Source organism: Rattus norvegicus, chromosome 1, assembly GCF_021556685.1.
Source record: "Rattus norvegicus strain SHRSP/BbbUtx chromosome 1, alternate assembly SHRSP_T2T, whole genome shotgun sequence".
Taxonomy (NCBI): Eukaryota; Metazoa; Chordata; class Mammalia; order Rodentia; family Muridae; genus Rattus; species Rattus norvegicus.
This window is the reverse complement of record NC_141534.1, coordinates 17,829,481-17,850,989: the sequence shown is the minus strand read 5'-3', so window position 1 is coordinate 17,850,989 and position 21,509 is coordinate 17,829,481. Positions and strand designations below refer to the sequence as shown.

Here is a 21,509-nt window from a genome sequence, read left to right as displayed (position 1 = left end):
GACCGAACCCAGGGCCTTGCGCTTGCTAGGCAAGCGCTCTACCACTGAGCTAAATCCCCAACCCCTGGTTCTGCCTCTTAATCTAGGGATGCCTTTATTTAACTCTTGCATTAAAGGCGAGTGTAAGGACCGAGCCACACCATAAGTACTTGTTAACAATAAATTGAAAGCTCTCGGGCTAAAGGTGTACACGAGGGCTGAGACACACCACAAGGTTTTTACCAGTTCACAACCTTGGGGGTACACAATGTGATCAAACATTCTGCAACGTTTCTCTTGCTGTTGCTCTTGTTTTAAGGCAGGTTCTCACTGAGTAATCCAGACTGGCCTTGAGTTCCATATTGTCCTGCCTGGACTACTGAGTTCTGGGATTACAAATTGGCAATGGTGCTAGCTTCCCAAACTAAGCTGTGTGTTGTGTGGGTTGAAGAAGATGAGGTTCTTATAGGTCAGTCAATTCAATATCTACAAAGGACAACCTGACACCCATTTTTTATTCTTCTTTTATCTAGGAACTGGTCATTTTAGTTAACAAATAATTATTTACAAGTATTTAGTCTTTCTTTAAAGTTAGAATCTTTTAAATTGACACATGGCAATATAAACACATTAACGAAGTAATATTTTTTATAATGCACATATACATAATATTTTAATACCTTCGTTATTTAGTTTTTCCTTAAGGTGAAACCTATCTATTAGCTTTTCCAAAAATGTACAGCGCATAATTGTTAACGGTACTCACGTTACTGTGCAAGAACACCCCAGAACTGCCATTCTTCAGAAGTGCGTTTTGCCATGGGCATCTTTAGACGGTCTGATGAGAGTCAGAAAATCTGTTAGCTGAGCATTGTAATGCATGTTTATGATCCCAGTACTCTGAGGCATGATCATGACTTCAAGAGCAACCTGGACCATATAACAAGGCCATGCCCATATATCCCTCTCTAATAAAGTAACAAAAATAAAGTCAAATTACATTTTCATGAGGTATATAAAATGACTTAGCATCACGTAAACATATCTATCCTATTACTTAAATGTCACTTCTTGTCTCTCTTGCCGAAGACACGATCTCACTAACGTGGTTGCTCCGTTTGATCTAGGTAACTGTACCAAGGTTTCCAACACCATGCCTTGTAGGAACTGCTTGCCCTACATCCTACTTTTAGATGTATTTTTCTAATGTTCCGACAGTGTGGGTACCATAGCCTGCACATTATTGGGTGGGCATTAGATTTCCATGTTTTGTGCTCTAGACTATGGGTTGTTAAACTTGCTCTAAACAGCAGGACAGTAAAATGGTAAGGCCTTAGAGCAAGATCGTTGCCATAACTAGTCTACAGCAATCCTGTAATATGAAGGTCACTGCAGGTAACAGACCAATCAACCAGTGGCCATGGTTGTGGCTCAAAAAATCCTTTATTTATAAAAAGAAGGGGCTAGCAGGATTTGGCCAGTCAAGTTACTTGTTGATGTGAGCTCTACACTACTAATTTCTAGTCTTCACAGTTCTATCAGCATAGACGTTGAGAATAATTTCCAAACCTGTTGACTGGATGAATACATGAGTCGTGAATCAAATATCACAAAAGCATTGCTTCCCAGTATGACAAATGTGTGCCTGGGCTATGTGAGAAGCTACATAGGCCCAGTAGGTCATGTTTCAGAACACGAATTTTGTAGTTCTACAACCAATTCCACTGTGTTTTGGTTGTATTACCTTGACAAGTTTTTTTTTCACTGTATGTAAAATTAAATACTAATCCTGCTACCTGTCTCCTCGTGTCTTTGAGGAGGATAATATTGAAGCATAATTAAAGTGCTTGTTATGTCATCTGGAATAGAGCAAAGTTCATAAAATAGTGATAGCTTATATTACTGTTATTAAGATTCTTATGGATATGCGGGAAGTCAGAAAATGCTTTTCAGAGAATGTTATAATTGACTTGGTGTTGGAAGAGTAAAAATAAATTAGTTATTTTAAAGAGAAGACTCTTGCAAATGCTTTAATTCTCTGTACCTTTCAACCGAAATCATAACCATTCTTTTACATCCTTCCTGGTCTTCCATAATGATGGGTTTCAAGCTTGGTTGCACAGTGAACGCATCTAGGGAGATTAGAAAGCCATGGTGCAGGAGGCATCCTGATTTATTTGGGTGAAGTCTGGTCATGAGATTTCCTCAAAGGTCCCAAGGAAGTACTAACACGAACCTGAGGATGAGAAGCACTGCTTCATAGCAAGCATTCCTAAGAAGCAAAGTTAGATGTAATTGCTCTCTCCACATGTACATGTATATGTTTAAGCACATGTGTATGTGTATGCATATATGTACATACATATATGTGTGTTTATGAATATATAGGTATATTGCACACATACATATACTTATGTACACATATACATGTATATATGCATATTTATGAGTGTGTGTGTGTGTGGGGGGGTTACTATGTAGCCCATTTTGGCTTGGAATTTCCTTTGTAGAACAATTAGTGTTCAAACACTACCTGCTTCTGCTTCCAAAATATTGCAAGTAGAGACACGTGCTTTCATTCCAGTTTAAGTATTTGTATGCCTTTATTATTTTATTTATTGCTTTTTATATGTATTTGGAGTTAATTTCATATTTGTCAGGCTAGCATGATGTAATAGATAATAGGGTGGCTAAAAGCAGAAATGAAATCATTTATTGCTGTAATTCTCAGTGATTAGAACAAGATGTACAAAATAAACTCACAAGTTTAAATGCTCAGAATTTTCAGGTAGAGGAATAGCTTCTTTTTGGACTAGCAAGCACTTGGCTAGTGGCTGAAATCTGAGGTCATCACTATTTGGACCTTCCTTTGGGCTGCAGTTAGCATGATGCGTTTTCATTAATTGCATACAAATTTAAAGATGTTTACAAGTGAATATTATTTTAAAGGTTAGAATTGAAATAGAAGTTATTAAAGATGATTGGAGAATGTTCTCTTCCAAAAAAAAAAGAGTCCAAGATCCTATATAAATGTTTCTTCTTTATGATCTCTCAGGGGAAAGATCAGAATCAAGGGCGTTCCTCACGAATCTCAACAGTAACATAGGCAGATTCTACATGAAAACTTTTCGTTTAAACTCCAATTATATTTTAAAATTTAAAGGCCCTGTAGTACTTTTAACACAGATTTTTTAATGTGTAATATATTCATTACGCGTAGTGATAGGATTCGTTTCCCGTAAATATATCATGTACTTAGGATGCGTTCACTTTCTCCCCCCTCCTTTTCCTCACCTCTTTCATTTTCCCATCCATTCCCACTTCATATAAGCTCTTGCTTCTACACAAAAATATGATTACATATATGTATATTCTATGTCGCTTTACGTATCTGCATGAAAACCTAGGAGCCACAAAGAAATGAGAGGTAGAAACAAGTGATTTCATCATCATCTTCGGCTGTGTTTATTTTTCTGCAAATGTTGTAACGTCCTTCTTTCTGGCTACATAGAGCTCCAAGTGCAAGTACAGCGCAATTTCTTTATCATTTCTTCTGTTGATGAATACTTTGGATGATCCTATAACTTGACTACTATGGGCAGGGCAGCAATAAATGTTCAGATGTAAACTTCTCTCTGGTATGTTGATTTATAGAGTCTGGGCTTATAGCTCGAAGTGAGCTTATAGCTCGAAGTGAGATAATCAGGTCATATGCTAGACCTACTCGTAGCTTATTGAGGAATTTCTACATTTATTTCCATGCATCTGTAATCATTAATTTTCCATGCCCAGAATTTGCTGTTATTTATTTCTTGATAATTATCATTCCGGTAGGAATAAGATGTAATCTCAATGCTGTATGACTGTATATTTTTGGATCCCTAAGAATTTTCAACACATTTTCTGAAAACTCTTAGTTATATTGGCCATTTTAATGAATGAGTTGTGCAGGGATTTTGGAGCTTAAGGCTTTTGAGTTCTACACATAGTCTGGAGGTTGATCTTCTGTGTGGCTATCAGAGATTTTTCTTCTAAAGTTGTCTATTTACCAAATTGCTCTCTTTGTTGTTTACAAATTTTAAATACTATCACATTTATTACAGCCTCAAAATTCTTTTCTTTTTGATAGAACCAAACCAAGGCAGTAAAAGATATCTATAATGAAAAAATTTAAACACTGAATAAATGTATGAAAAAGACACTAAACAGGGTGCAGAGATGGCTCAGAGGTTAAGATCACTGTGTGCTCTTCCAGAGGTCCTGTGTTCAATTCCCAGCAACTACATGGTGTCTCACAATCATCTATAATGAGATCTAGTGCCCTTTTCTGGCCTGCAAGCATACATGCAGGCTGAACTCTATATTTATAATAAATAAATCTTCAAAAAAAGAAAGAAAGAAAACAGTAAACAACAGGGAAATTTCCCTCCCAAAGGTATTTTAAAACATCTTGTTTTAATTGCTTAACTCTTAAAATTTCCTCTTACCGTTGATTTCTAATTTAATTCAATTATCAGAGGACATACTTTCTGAAATCCAAATTTAAAAATATACTGACACATGTTTTATACCCTATATAGAAGAATATATGTTCTACCATTATAGAAGTCCAGTAAAGATACTGGTTTATTTGTAGACGCACTCACATCACTTTCCTCCTTGATCTTTCACAACAGCATGTCCATTATTAAAATCATGTATGTGTATATTAAATAAAAGGAATTAGGAGTTATTTAGGGAAAAATAAACATTAAAAGTATGGATATAAAAAGGGAGGTCAGGGGAAAAGGGTAAAGGGGTAGAATATGCTTATCAAATAATACATAGCGTGTATTTTTTTTAAAAAAAAGTTATGATGATGATGGTTGTATTAATTGGATCCCTAAAATTCTGTACCTTTTTGTTTAATGTACTTTGAGGGTTTGGGGAATATGTGCACCTATATTTATAATTGCTAGTGGACCTGAGTGGAGAGTCTCTTTTAACATCATGTTACCTTCCTTAGTAATAGCATTTTTAAAAGTAAAATTTGCCCCAATTTATTTTTAAACATTGCTGTGATTGTAGCCAAGCTTGGCACTGTTTTTATAATATTGCTGCTATAACCTACTGAGTGCTGAGATTACAGGTGGCCACCAAAATGCCCACCTATATTTAGTCTGTATATTTTCTTCAGTTTTTATTTTTTATTTATTTATTTTTTTGCTTTTTTATTTTTTTTATTTTTTTAATTTAGAGAATATTTTATTAGTTTTTTTAATCAAACCCACGTATATAAGACCTTACATATTTAATACAGTGTGTTACCCCTGTACAAATGGAAAAAACTTAAGTTCAACATTTATAGACCAATATGGCTGTTAATTTCTGTACAGTGCCAACTCAACACAGTAAACGGGGATACTTTTTTCGAAAGTTGACAGCACAGGTAAAGTTTCAAAAAATTCAAATTATATATCTGTATATATATATTTATATTTATATAAAAAGACCAATAATAGCAGTGTGTTATGCATCAACAGCAGCAACAGCTTTTCCAGGTTCTGCAGTCATCTGAACAAAACTGTAGAGACATCCAGCACACTCCATTAAAAAAAAAAAAAGTAAAAAAACAAAACCCGAGAAAACAGCACAGTTCTGTTACTCTTGTGGTACCTGGCACCATTTTTTTTTTAAATTAGCTTCTCAATCATCATCTGGAAAGAAAACATTCTGAGCAACATCATTAAAAACAGCTCTGATGGCTGCAGCTGCAGAGAGCCCGTGGGCAGCACCCCACGAGCGAACCTGAGCCTCGGGACCACAGGTAAGACCAAATTTTCTGCTGCAAGAAAGCTGCCTGGTGAGCTTGGGACACACGGAAACAGAATTTCTCTAGGACCGGGCACGTTCTGTGTTTACCGGAAGTCCCACACCCGCGGATCCCGGCCCGCAGCAGCTCTCTGCTCCCAGACCCCGTGGGAGAGAGACCTCACCGCCTGGTCAGGTGGGCACTCCTGAGGCTGCAGAGCGGAAGAGACCACAAACACTGCTCACCCCTGCCCACATCCCTGGCCCAAGAGGAAACTGTATAAGGCCTCTGGGCTCCCGTGGGGGAGGGCTCAGGAGTGGCAGGACACCTGCCTGAGACACCGCCGGAACCTGAAAGAAACAGACCGGATAAACAGTTCTCTGCACCCAAATCCCGTGGAAGGGAGAGCTAAACCTTCAGAGAGGCAGACACGCCTGGGAAACCAGAAGAGACTGCTCCCTGCACACACATCTCGGACGCCAGAGGAAAAAGCCAAAGACCATCTGGAACCCTGGTGCACTGAAGCTCCTGGAAGGGGCGGCACAGGTCTTCCTGGTTGCTGCCACTGCAGAGAGCCCCTGGGCAGCACCCCACGAACGAACTTGAGCCTCAGGACCACAGGTAAGACCAAATTTTCTGCTGCAAGAAAGCTGCCTGGTGAACTCAAGACACAGGCCCACAGGAACAGCTGAAGACCTGTAGAGAGGAAAAACTACACGCCTAAAAGCAGAACACTCTGTCCCCATAACTGACTGAAAGAGAGGAAAACAGGTCTACAGCACTCCTGACACACAGGCTTATAGGACAGTCTAGCCACTGTCAGAAATAGCAGAACAAAGTAACACTAGAGATAATCTGATGGCGAGAGGCAAGTGCAGGAACCCAAGCAACAGAAACCAAGACTACATGCCATCATCGGAGCCCAATACTCCCACCAAAACAAACATGGAATATCCAAACACACCAGAAAAGCAAGATCTAGTTTCAAAATCATATTTGATCATGATGCTGGAGGACTTCAAGAAAGACATGAACACAGTTAGGGAAACACAGGAAAACATTAATAAACAAGTAGAAGCCTACAGAGAGGAATCGCAAAAATCCCTGAAAGAATTCCAGGAAAACACAATCAAACAGTGGAAGGAATTGAAAATGGAAATAGAAGCAATCAAGAAAGAACACATGGAAACAACCATGGATATAGAAAACCAAAAGAAGAGACAAGGAGCTGTAGATACAAGCTTCACCAACAGAATACAAGAGATGGAAGAGAGAATCTCAGGAGCAGAAGATTCCATAGAAATCATTGACTCAACTGTCAAAGATAATGTAAAGCGGAAAAAGCTACTGGTCCAAAACATACAGGAAATCCAGGACTCAATGAGAAGATCAAACATAAGGATAATAGGTATAGAAGAGGGTGAAGACTCCCAGCTCAAAGGACCAGTAAATATCTTCAACAAAATCATAGAAGAAAACTTCCCTAACCTAAAAAAGGAGATACCCATAGACATACAAGAAGCCTACAGAACTCAAAATAGATTGGACCAGAAAAGAAACACCTCCCGTCACATAATTGTCAAAACACCAAACGCACAAAATAAAGAAAGAATATTGAAAGCAGTAAGGGAAAAAGGTCAAGTAACATATAAAGGCAGACCTATCAGAATCACACCAGACTTCTCGCCAGAAACTATGAAGGCCAGAAGATCCTGGACTGATGTCATACAGACCCTAAGAGAACACAAATGCCAGCCCAGGTTACTGTATCCAGCAAAACTCTCAATTAACATTGATGGAGAAACCAAGATATTCTATGACAAAACCAAATTTATACAATATCTTTCTAGAAATCCAGCACTACAAAGGATAATAAAGGGTAAAGCCCAACATAAGGAGGCAAGCTATACCCTAGAAGAAGCAAGAAACTAATCGTCTTGGCAACAAAACAAAGAGAATGAAAGCACACAAACATAACCTCACATCCAAATATGAATATAAAGGGAATCAATAATCACTATTCCTTAATATCTCTCAATATCAATGGCCTCAACTCCCAAATAAAAAGACATAGATTAACAAACTGGATACGCAACGAGGACCCTGCATTCTGCTGCGTACAGGAAACACACCTCAGAGACAAAGACAGACACTACCTCAGAGTGAAAGGCTGGAAAACAACTTTCCAAGCAAATGGTCAGAAGAAGCAAGCTGGAGTAGCCATTCTAATATCAAATAAAATCAATTTCCAACTAAAAGTCATCAAAAAAGATAAGGAAGGACACTTCATATTCATCAAAGGAAAAATCCACCAAGATGAACTCTCAATCCTAAATATCTATGCCCCAAATACAAGGGCACCTACATACGTAAAAGAAACCTTACTAAAGCTCAAAACACACATTGCACCTCACACAATAATAGTGGGAGATTTCAACACCCCACTCTCATCAATGGACAGATCATGGAAACAGAAATTAAACAGTGATGTCGACAGACTAAGAGAAGTCATGAGCCAAATGGACTTAACGGATATTTATAGAACATTCTATCCTAAAGCAAAAGGATATACCTTCTTCTCAGCTCCTCATGGTACTTTCTCCAAAATTGACCATATAATTGGTCAAAAAACGGGCCTCAACAGGTACAGAAAGATAGAAATAATCCCATGCGTGCTATCGGACCACCACGGCCTAAAACTTGTCTTCAATAACAATAAGGGAAGAATGCCCACATATACGTGGAAATTGAACAATGCTCTACTCAATGATAACCTGGTCAAGGAAGAAATAAAGAAAGAAATTAAAAACTTTTTAGAATTTAATGAAAATGAAGATACAACATACTCAAACTTATGGGACACAATGAAAGCTGTGCTAAGAGGAAAACTCATAGCGCTGAGTGCCTGCAGAAAGAAACAGGAAAGAGCATATGTCAGCAGCTTGACAGCACACCTAAAAGCTCTAGAACAAAAAGAAGCAAATACACCCAGGAGGAGTAGAAGGCAGGAAATAATCAAACTCAGAGCTGAAATCAACCAAGTAGAAACAAAAAGGACCATAGAAAGAATCAACAGAACCAAAAGTTGGTTCTTTGAGAAAATCAACAAGATAGATAAACCCGTAGCCAGACTAACGAGAGGACACAGAGAGTGCGTCCAAATTAACAAAATCAGAAATGAAAAGGGAGACATAACTACAGATTCAGAGGAAATTCAAAAAATCATCAGATCTTACTATAAAAACCTATATTCAACAAAATTTGAAAATCTTCAGGAAATGGACAATTTCCTAGACAGATACCAGGTATCGAAGTTAAATCAGGAACAGATAAACCAGTTAAACAACCCCATAACTCCTAAGGAAATAGAAGCAGTCATTAAAGGTCTCCCAACCAAAAAGAGCCCAGGTCCAGACGGGTTTAGTGCAGAATTCTATCAAACCTTCATAGAAGACCTCATACCAATATTATCCAAACTATTCCACAAAATTGAAACAGATGGAGCCCTACCAAATTCCTTCTACGAAGCCACAATTACTCTTATACCTAAACCACACAAAGACAAAACAAAGAAAGAGAACTTCAGACCAATTTCCCTTATGAATATCGACGCAAAAATACTCAATAAAATTCTGGCAAACCGAATTCAAGAGCACATCAAAACAATCATCCACCATGATCAAGTAGGCTTCATCCCAGGCATGCAGGGATGGTTTAATATACGGAAAACCATCAACGTGATCCATTATATAAACAAACTGAAAGAACAAAACCACATGATCATTTCATTAGATGCTGAGAAAGCATTTGACAAAATTCAACACCCCTTCATGATAAAAGTCCTGGAAAGAATAGGAATTCAAGGCCCATACCTAAACATAGTAAAAGCCATATATAGCAAACCAGTTGCTAACATTAAACTAAATGGAGAGAAACTTGAAGCAATCCCACTAAAATCAGGGACTAGACAAGGCTGCCCACTCTCTCCCTACTTATTCAATATAGTTCTTGAAGTTCTAGCCAGAGCAATCAGACAACAAAAGGAGATCAAAGGGATACAGATCGGAAAAGAAGAGGTCAAAATATCACTATTTGCAGATGACATGATAGTATATTTAAGTGATCCCAAAAGTTCCACCAGAGAACTACTAAAGCTGATAAACAACTTCAGCAAAGTGGCTGGGTATAAAATTAACTCAAATAAATCAGTTGCCTTCCTCTATACAAAAGAGAAACAAGCCGAGAAAGAAATTAGGGAAACGACACCCTTCATAATAGTCCCAAATAATATAAAGTACCTCGGTGTGACTTTAACCAAGCAAGTAAAAGATCTGTACAATAAGAACTTCAAGACACTGAGGAAAGAAATTGAAGAAGACCTCAGAAGATGGAAAGATCTCCCATGCTCATGGATTGGCAGGATTAATATAGTAAAAATGGCCATTTTACCAAAAGCAATCTACAGATTCAATGCAATCCCCATCAAAATACCAATCCAATTCTTCAAAGAGTTAGACAGAACAATTTGCAAATTCATCTGGAATAACAAAAAACCCAGGATAGCTAAAGCTATCCTCAACAATAAAAGGACTTCAGGGAGAATCACTATCCCTGAACTCAAGCAGTATTACAGAGCAATAGTGATAAAAACTGCATGGTATTGGTACAGTGACAGACAGATAGACCAATGGAATAGAATTGAAGACCCAGAAATGAACCCACACACCTATGGTCACTTGATTTTTGAAAAAGGAGCCAAAACCATCCAATGGAAAAAAGATAGCATTTTCAGCAAATGGTGCTGGTTCAACTGGAGGTCAACATGTAGAAGAATGCAGATCGATCCATGCTTATCACCCTGTACAAAGCTTAAGTCCAAGTGGATCAAGGACCTCCACATCAAACCAGACACACTCAAACTAATAGAAGAAAAACTAGGGAAGCATCTGGAACACATGGGCACTGGAAAAAATTTCCTGAACAAAACACCAATGGCTTATGCTCTAAGATCAAGAATCGACAAATGGGATCTCATAAAACTGCAAAGCTTCTGTAAGGCAAAGGACACTGTGGTTAGGACAAAACGGCAACCAACAGATTGGGAAAAGATCTTTACCAATCCTACAACAGATAGAGGCCTTATATCCAAAATATACAAAGAACTCAAGAAGTTAGAGCGCAGGGAGACAAATAACCCTATTAAAAAATGGGGTTCAGAGCTAAACAAAGAATTCACAGCTGAGGAATGCCGAATGGCTGAGAAATACCTAAAGAAATGTTCAACATCTTTAGTCATAAGGGAAATGCAAATCAAAACAACCCTGAGATTTCACCTCACACCAGTGCGATTGGCTAAGATCAAAAACTCAGGTGACAGCAGATGCTGGCGAGGATGTGGAGAAAGAGCAACACTCCTCCATTGTTGGTGGGATTGCAGACTGGTAAAACCATTCTGGAAATCAGTCTGGAGGTTCCTCAGAAAATTGGACATTGAACTGCCTGAGGATCCAGCTATACCTCTCTTTGGCATATACCCAAAAGATGCCTCAACATATAAAAGAGACACGTGCTCCACTATGTTCATCGCAGCCTTATTTATAATAGCCAGAAAATGGAAAGAACCCAAATGCCCTTCAACAGAGGAATGGATACAGAAAATGTGGTACATCTACACAATGGAATATTACTCAGCTATCAAAAACAACGAGTTTATGAAATTCGTAGGAAATGGTTGGAACTGGAAAATATCATCCTGAGTGAGCTAACCCAATCACAGAAAGACATACATGGTATGCACTCATTGATAAGTGGCTATTAGCCCAAATGCTTGAATTACCCTAGATCCCTAGAACAAACGAAACTCAAGACGGATGATCAAAATGTGAATGCTTCACTCCTTCTTTAAATGAGGAAAAAGAATACCCTTGGCAGGGAAGGGAGAGGCAAAGATTAAAACAGAGACTGAAGGAACACCCATTCAGAGCCTGCCCCACATGTGGCCCATACATATACAGCCACCCAATTAGACAAGATGGATGAAGCACAGAAGTCCAGACCGACAGGAGCCGGATGTAGATCGCTCCTGAGAGACACAGCCAGAATACAGCAAATACAGAGGCGAATGCCAGCAGCAAACCACTGAACTGAGAATAGGTCCCCTATTGAAGGAATCAGAGAAAGAACTGGAAGAGCTTGAAGGGGCTCGAGACCCCAAAAGTACAACAATGCCAAGCAACCAGAGCTTCCAGGGACTAAGCCACTACCTAAAGACTATACATGGACTGACCCTGGACTCTGACCCCATAGGTAGCAATGAATATCCTAGTAAGAGCACCAGTGGAAGGGGAAGCCCTGGGTCCTGCTAAGACTGAACCCCCAGTGAACTAGTCTATGGGGGGAGGGCGGCAATGGGGGGAGGGTTGGGAGGGGAACACCCATAAGGAAGGGGAGGGGGGAGGGAGATGTTTGCCCGGAAAGTGGGAAAGGGAATAACACTCAAAATGTATATAAGAAATACTCAAGTTAATAGAAAAAAAAAAAGTAAAAAAAAAGAAAAAAAAACCAGCTCTGATAAAGCACGGTCACTACTACGTATCATAAAGCAGGTACAAGCTATTTTACATCCACAGAGGTATGATACAGTACTGTCCTACATCTATAATACTAGAGGATACAATTTAAAAGGCATTATTTGAGACTTGATTCTACTTTTCCAGCAGAGGGCCCAAAGGATGGTGTGACACAGCTTTGTAAAGAAACATACTCTAGACAGGATTTCCTTTCACTAGTGGCACACTTCTAAGAATTCATTCTCTCCATGAATGTCAGCTAAAACCGTTATTAAAAAAATGAAATATCCCTAGAACAAAACCGTATAACCACCGGATTCACATGAAGATGACCTAGCGGAGACAAGCTGGACCTCACCTTACCAACAAGCTATCAAATCTGTTATGTTTAAACAGTGAGACCTCCAAGGAAGGAGATGCCAAGTAGTGCTTCAAAGCTTCGGACCACAGTCAAACACAGCATCCTTTTCAACAGAAGCAGAAGCTCATCTGAATATGCTCATGGGTGCTGACATCAACATTTAATCATCTCCTCACTCATCCAGGAAGAGGGGGAGATCAGTTACTACTGTACTTTATTGTGTTCAACCAAATCACCATGTTACAAAAATAGCAAGCTGCCATAATAAAAAATAAGGCTCCTCTATCCAGCACCAGATTGCATCATTTTACTTTCAAGCCTAGAAATTGCACACTTGTATATAAACCAACTGAAGATGAGGATTGAGAGTTCATCTTGGTGGATTTTTCCTTTGATGAATATGAAGTGTCCTTCCTTATCTTTTTTGATGACTTTTAATTGAAAATTGATTTTATTTGATATTAGAATGGCTACTCCAGCTTGCTTCTTCTGACCATTTGCTTGGAAAGTTGTTTTCCAGCCTTTCACTCTGAGGTAGTGTCTGTCTTTGTCTCTGAGGTGTGTTTCCTGTAGGCAGCAGAATGCAGGGTCCTCATTGCATATCCAGTTTGTTAATCTATGTCTTTTTATTGGGGAGTTGAGGCCACTGATGTTGAGAGATATTAAGGAATAGTGATTATTGCTTCCTGTTATATTCATATTTGGACGTGAGGTTATGTTTGTGTGCTTTCATTCTCTTTGTTTTGTTGCCAAGACGATTAGTTTCTTGCTTCTTCTAGGGTATAGCTTGCCTCCTTATGTTGGGCTTTACCCTTTATTATCCTTTGTAGTGCTGGATTTCTAGAAAGATATTGTATAAATTTGGTTTTGTCATAGAATATCTTGGTTTCTCCATCTATGTTAATTGAGAGTTTTGCAGGATACAGTAGCCTGGGCTGGCATTTGTGTTCTCTTAGGGTCTGTATGACATCTGTCCAGGATCTTCTGGCCTTCATAGTTTCTGGCGAAAAGTCTGGTGTGATTCTGATAGGTCTGCCTTTATATGTTACTTGACCTTTTTCCCTTACTGCTTTTAATATTCTTTCTTTATTTTGTGCGTTTGGTGTTTTGACAATTATGTGACGGGAGGTGTTTCTTTTCTGGTCCAATCTATTTGGAGTTCTGTAGGCTTCTTGTATGCCTATGGGTATCTCTTTTTTTAGGTTAGGGAAGTTTTCTTCTATGATTTTGTTGAAGATATTTACTGGTCCTTTGAGCTGGGAGTCTTCACTCTCTTCTATACCTATTATCCTTAGGTTTGATCTTCTCATTGAGTCCTGGATTTCCTGTATGTTTTGGACCAGTAGCTTTTTCCGCTTTACATTATCTTTGACAGTTGAGTCAATGATTTCTATGGAATCTTCTGCTCCCGAGATTCTCTCTTCCATCTCTTGTATTCTGTTGGTGAAGCTTGTATCTACAGCTCCTTGTCTTTTCTTTTGATTTTCTATGTCCAGGGTTGTTTCCATGTGTTCTTTCTTGATTGCTTCTATTTCCATTTTCAATTCCTTCCACTGTTTGATTGTGTTTTCCTGGAATTCTTTCAGGGATTTTTGCGATTCCTCTCTGTAGGCTTCTACTTGTTCTCTAAGGGAGTTCTTTATGTCTTTCTTGAAGTCCTCCAGCATCATGATCAAATATGATTTTGAAACTAGATCTTGCTTTTCTGGTGTGTTTGGATATTCCGTGTTTGCTTTGGTGGGAGTATTGGGCTCCGATGATGCCATGTAGTCTTGGTTTCTGTTGCTTGGGTTCCTGCGCTTGCCTCTCGCCATCAGATTATCTCTAGTGTTACTTTGTTCTGCTATTTCTGACAGTGGCTAGACTGTCCTATAAGCCTGTGTGTCAGGAGTGCTGTAGACCTGTTTTCCTGTTTTCTTTCAGCCAGTTATGGGGACAGAGTGTTCTGCTTTCAGGCGTGTAGTTTTTCCTCTCTACAGGTCTTCAGCTGTTCCTGTGGGCCTGTGTCTTGAGTTCACCAGGCAGGTTTCTTGCAGGGGAAAAGTTGGTCCTACCTGTGGTTCCAAGGCTCAAGTTTGCTCGTGGGGTACTGCCTAAGTCCTCTCCGCGGCGGCAGCAACTGGGAAGATCTGCGCCGCTCTTTCCGGGAGCCTCCGTGCACCAGGGTTCCAGATGACGTTTGGTGTTTTCCTCTGGCGTCTGGATGTGCACAGAGTGCAGTCTCTTCTGGTTTCCCAGGCGTGTCTGCCTCTCTGAAGGTTTAGCTCTCCCTCCCACGGGATTTGGGTGCAGAGAACTGTTTATCCGGTCTGTTTCCTTCAGGTTCCGGTGGTGTCTCAGGCACAGGGATCCTGCCGCTCCTGGGCCCTCCCCTACGGGAACCCAGAGGCCTTATACAGTTGCCTCTTGGGCCAGGGATGTGGGCAGGGGTGGGCAGTGTTGGTGGTCTCCTCCGCTCTGCAGCCTCAGGAGTGCCCACCTGATCAGGCGGTGAGGTCTCTCTCCCACGGGGTTTGGGAGCAGAGAGCTGCTGCCTTGCTTTTTTATTTTTAATAACTAAACATCAGTCTCCAGCTGCACCCAGGGCTGGGGCTGTGACACAAAACCTGCCACCAGAGAGCTGGTTTACCAGGAACACTCTCCCTGCTAAGCCCTTAGCCCACAGGTGAGACTCCACTTTCTCTCCATTGACTGTCCAAAGGGAGACCCCAGAAGCACACAGGGCACAGGCACCGCAGAACAGCCTAGGACAAGACCCTTCCAGTCTCCATTTGTATCCAGAGCATGGGCTGTCCCACAGCTCTCATACACAATACCTGCCAACAGAAAGCTGATCTCACTTCAAAGATCACAGGCTGACAGGCTCATAGGCCCATAGGAGGGACAAGCTCCAATCAGAGACAGCAAGACCAACTAACTTCAGAGATAGCCAGATGGTGAGAGGCAAGCACAAGAACCTAAACAACAGAAACCAAGTCTACTTGGCATCATCAGAACACAGTTCTCACACCACAGCAAATACTGGATATCCAAACACACAGGAAAAGCAAGATTTGGATTTAAAATCACATCTCATGATCATGATAGAGGACTTTAGGAAGGACATAAATAACTCCCTTAAAGAAATACAGAACAACACAGGTAAATAAGTAGAAGCCCTTAAAGAAGAAACACAAAAATACCTTAAAGAATTACAGGGAAACACAACCAAACAGGTAAAGTAATTGAACAAAACCATCCAGGACCTGATAATGGAAATAAAAAGAGTAAAGAAATCGCAAAGAGACATAACCCTGGAGATAGAAAACCTAGGCAAGAGATCAGGAGCCATAGACAAAAACATCACCAATAGAATACAGGAGACTGAAGAGAATCACAGAGGCATAAGATCCCATAGAAAACATTGACATAATAGTCAAAGAAAATGCAAAAAGCAAAAAGCTTCTAACCCAAAACAACCAGGAAATCCAGGACACAATGAGAACACCAAACCTAAGAATATTAGGTATAGAAGACAATGGAGATTCCCAACTTAATGGGCCAGTAAATATCTTCAACAAACTGTAGAATAAAACTCCCTAACCTAAAGAAAGAGATGTCCATGAACATACAAGAAGCCTATGGAACTCCAAACAGATTGGATCAGAAAAGAAATTCCTCCTATCACATAATAGTCAAAACACTCAATACACAAAACAAAGAAAGAACATTAAAAAGCAGTAAGGGAAATGGTCAAGTAACATATAAAGGCAGACCTATCAGAATTACACCAGACTTCTCAACAGATACTATGAAAGCTAGAAAACAACACAAATGCCAGCTCAGGCTACTATATCCAGCAAAACTCCCAATTACCATTGGTGGAGAAACCAAGATTTTCCATGACAAACCCAAATTATAACAATGTCTTTCCACAAATCCAATGCTACAAAGGATAATAGAAGGAAAACTCCAACACAAGGAGGGAAAGTGCACCCTAGAAAAAGCAACAAATAATCTTCTTGTAACAAACACAAACATAATTCCGCCTCTAACAACAAAAATAACAAGAAAAAAATCACTATTCCTTAATATGTTTTACTATCAATAGACTCAATTCTTCAATAAAAAGACATAGATTAACAGACTGGATACAAAAACAGGACCCAGCATTTTGCTGTATACAGGAAACACACCTCAATGACAAAGATAAGCTATACCTAACAGTAAAAGGCTGGGAATTTTTTTTCCAAGAAAATGGTCCCAAGAAACAAGCTGGAGTAGCCATGCTAATATAAAATAAAATTGATTTTCAACCAAAAGTTATCAAAAAAGATAAGGAAAGATACTTCATATTCATCAAAGGAAAAATCTACGAAGATGAACTCTTGATTCTGAACATCTATGCTCCAAATGCAAGAGCACCCACATCCATAAAAGAAACTTTCTGAACCTCAAAGCATACATTGCACCTCACACAATAATAGTGGGAAATATCAACACCCCACTCTCATAAATGGCCATATCATGGAAACAGAAACTAAATGGAGACAAAGTTACACTAACACAAGTTTTGAACCAAATGGATTTAACAGACACCTATAGAGCATTTCATCCTAAAACTAAAGAATATACCTTCTTCTCAGTACCTCATGGTACCTTCTCAAAAATTGACCTTATGATTGGTTGCAAAACAGACCTCAACAGAAACAAGGAGATTGAAATAATCCCATACATCCTATCAGATCACCATGGACTAAGGCTGGATTTCAATAACAACACAAACATCAGAAAGCTCACATGCACATGGAAGCTAAACAATGGTCTATTTGATGACAACTTGGTCAAGGAAGAAATAAAGAAAATAATAAAAGACTTTTTAGAATGAAAATGAAGGCACAACATACCCAAACTGATGGGACATAATGAAAACAGTGCTAAGAGGAAAACTCATAGCTCTGAGTGCCTGCAAAAAGAAATTAGAGAGAGCATACACTAACAGCTTGACAGCACACCTAAAAGACCAAGAGCAAAAAGAAGCAAATTCACCCAAGAGGAGTGGAAGACAGGAAATACTCAAACTCAAGGCTGAAATCAACCAAGTAGGAAAAAAATAACTATATGAAAAATCAACCAAACTAAGGGCTGTTTTTTTTTTTGAAAAAATCAACAAGATAGATTAAACCCTTAGCGAGACTAACCAGAGGGCAGAGAGACATTACTCAAATTGAAAAAAAATCCAAATTTAAATCTATAATGAAAAAATTTAAACACTGAATAAAATGCATGAAAAAGACACTAAACAGGGTGCAGAGATGACTCCGAGGTTAAGATCACTGTCTCATCACTCTCTGAAAAGGGAGACTTAGGAACAGAATTTGAGGACGTTCTAAAAATTATCAGTTTCTACTACAATAGCATATTCTCAACAAACCTGAAAAATCTGGAGGAAATGGACAATTTTCTACACAGATACCAGATACCAAAGTTAGATCAGGATCAGATAAACCATCTAAACAGTCCCATAACCCCTAATGAAAGAGAAGAAATAATTAAAAGTTTCCCAATCAAAAAAAAAAATACAAAACAGGATCAGATGGGCTTAGTGAAGAATTCTAGAATTCTATTAGACTTTCAAAGAAGACCTAGTACCAATACTCTTCAAACTATTCCACAAAATAGAAACAGAAGGAACACTACCAAATTCATTCTTTGAAGTCACAATTACATTTATACCTAAACCACACGAAGACCCTACAAAGAGAGAAAAACTTCAGACCAATTTCCATTATGAAATCAATGCAACAAAAACTCAATAAAATTCTCGCAAACCAAATCCAAGAACACATCTAAATGATCATTCACCATGACCAAGTCGGCTTCATCCCAGGGAGGCAAGGATGGTTCATTATACAAAAATCCATCAACGTGATTCACTATATAAACAAACTCAAGGGAAAAAAAAAACACATGATCATTTCATTAGATGCCCAGAAAGCATTTGACAAAATTCAACACCCCTTCATGATAAAAGTCTTGGAAAGACCAGGAATTCAAGGCCCATACCTAAACATACTAAAATCCATATACAGCAAACCAGTAGCTAACGTCAAACTAAATGGAGAGAACCTTTGAAGCAATCCCACTAAAATCAGGGATGAGACAAGGCTGCCCACTTTCTCCCTTCCAATTCAATATAGTACTCAACGTCCTAGCCAGCTTAATGAGACAACAAAAAGAGGTCAAAGGAGTACAAATTGGAAAGGCAGAAGTTCAAATATCAGTATTTGCAGATGATGTAATAATATAGTTTACTTATCTGAAAAATTCTACAAGAGAATTCCTACAGCTGATAAACAACTTCAGCAAAGTCTCTGGATATAAAATAAACACAAACAAATCAGTAGCCTTCCTATACTCAAAGGATAAACTGGCTGAGAAAGAAATTAGGGAAATGACACCCTTCACAATAGTCACAAATAACATAAAATACCCCAGTGTGACTCTAACCAAGCAAGTGAGAGATCTGTATGATAAGAACTTCAAGACACTGAAGAAAGAAATTGAAGATCTCAGAAGATGGAAAGATCCCCCATGCTCATGGATTGGCAGGATTAATACTGTAAAAATGGCCATTTTGCCAAAAGCGATCTACAGATTCAGTGCAATATCCATCAAAATTCCATCTGAATTCTTCATAGAGTTAGAAAGAGCAATTTTCAAATTCTTTTGGAATAACAAAAAAATCCAAAAAAAAAAACCAAAACCAAAAACAAAAAAAAAAAAAAAAACAAAACAAAACAGGATACAGGCAACTATTCTCAACAATAAAAGAACTTTTAGGGAATCACCACCCTTGACCTCAAGCTGTATTACATGGCATTTATGATCAATAAGGCATGGTATTGGTACAGAGACAGGCAGGTTAATTAATGGAATAGAATTGAAGACCCAGAAATGAATGCACACACCTATGGTCAGTTGATCAAAGAAGCTAAAATTATCCAATAGAAAAAAGACAGCATTTCCATTAACGGTGCTGGTTCAACTGGAGGTCAGCATGTAGAAGAATGCAAATTGACCCATTCTTATCTCCTTGTACAAAGCTCAAGTCCACATGGATCAAAGACCTCCAAATAAAATCTGATGCACTAAAACCAATAGAAGAGAAAGTGGGAAAGAGCCTGGAACACACAGGCCCAGGGGACAGTTTCTTGAACAGAGCATAAATGGCTAATGCTCTATGATCAACAATTGACAAATGGGACCTCATAAAATTGCAAAGCATTTACAATTGTAAGGCAAAGGACACTGTCAATAGGTCAAAACGGCAACCAACAGACTGGGAAAAGATCTTTACCAATCCTACATCTGATAGAAGGCTAATATCTAATATATACAAAGAACTAAAGAAGTTATACTCCAGAGAACCAACTAACTCTATTAAAAATGGTGCACAGAGCTAAACAAGGAATTCTCAACTGAGGAATACTGAATGTTCAATATCTTCAGTCATCAGGAAAATGCAAATCAAAACAACCCTGAGATACCACCTCACACCAGTCAGAATGGCTAAGATCAAAACTCAGGTGACATCAGATGCTGGTCAGGATGTGGATGTTGGTGGGATTGCAAGCTGGCACAACCACTCTGGAAATCAGTCTGGCAGTTCCTCAGAAAATTGGACTTAGTACCACCTGAAGACCCAGCTATACTACTTGTGGACATATACCTAAAAGATGCTCCAAAATATATCAAGGACACATGTTCCTCTATGTTCATAGCAGCCTTATTTATCATAGCCAGAAGCTGGAAATAACTCAGATGTCCTTCAACAAAGGAATGGATACAGAAAATGTGGTACATTCACACAATGGAGTATTACTCAGCTATCCAAACCAATAACTTCATGAAATTCATAAGCAAATGGATAGAATTAGAACATATTATCCTGGGTGAGGTTTTTCAGTCACAAAAGAGCACAAATGGTATATATTCCCTGATAAGTGGATTTTAACCCAAATCTTGGAATACCTAAGAAAAAAATTCACAGATCATATGAAGCCCAAGAAGTAGGAAGACTAAAACGTGGATGCTTCATTCCTTCTCAGAAGGGAGAACAAAATACTCATGGAAAGAAATGTAGGGACAAAGAGTGGAGCAGAGCCTGAAGAAAAGGTCAAGAGACTCCCCAGCTTGGCCATCCATCCCATAGGCAGTCACCAAACTCAATCACTAATTTTGATGCCAAAAAGTGCTTGCTGACAGGAGCCAGATATGGGTGTCTTCTGAGAGACTCTTCCAGAGCCCTACTGATACAGATAAGAATGCTTGCAGCTAACCTTTGGATTGAACAAGGTGACCCCAATGGAGGAATTAGAAAAAAGACTGAAGGAGCTGAAAGGGTTTGCAACACTATAGGAAGAACAGCAATATCAACCAACCAGATCCCACCAGAGTTCCCAGGGACTAAACCACCAACCAATGGGTACCCATGGAGGGACCCAGGGCTCCAGTCACATATGTAGCAGAGGATGGCATTGTCCATCATCAATAGGAGAAAAAGCCCTTGGTCTTGTGAAGGCCCGTTTCCCTAATATAGGGTAATGCCAGGGTGTAGAGCTTGGAGTGGATAGATGGGAATGGGAGCATCCTCATAGAAGCAGTGGGAGGGGGAGGGGTATAAGAGATGGGGGAAATGGGATAACATTTGAAATGTAAATACATAAAATATCCAAGAAAAATAAAGTCAAGAAAGAAAGAAAGTAAGGAAGGAAGAAAGAAAGAAAGAAAGAAAGAAAGAAAGAAAGAAAGAAAGACAGACAGACAG

General features: G+C 39.1%; 1 protein-coding gene across 1 annotated transcript in view; it reads left to right on the top strand.

Moving 5' to 3' along the window:
- Window positions 1–21,509, top strand: part of Themis (thymocyte selection associated) — a 250,686-nt gene that overhangs the window by 40,514 nt on the left and 188,663 nt on the right.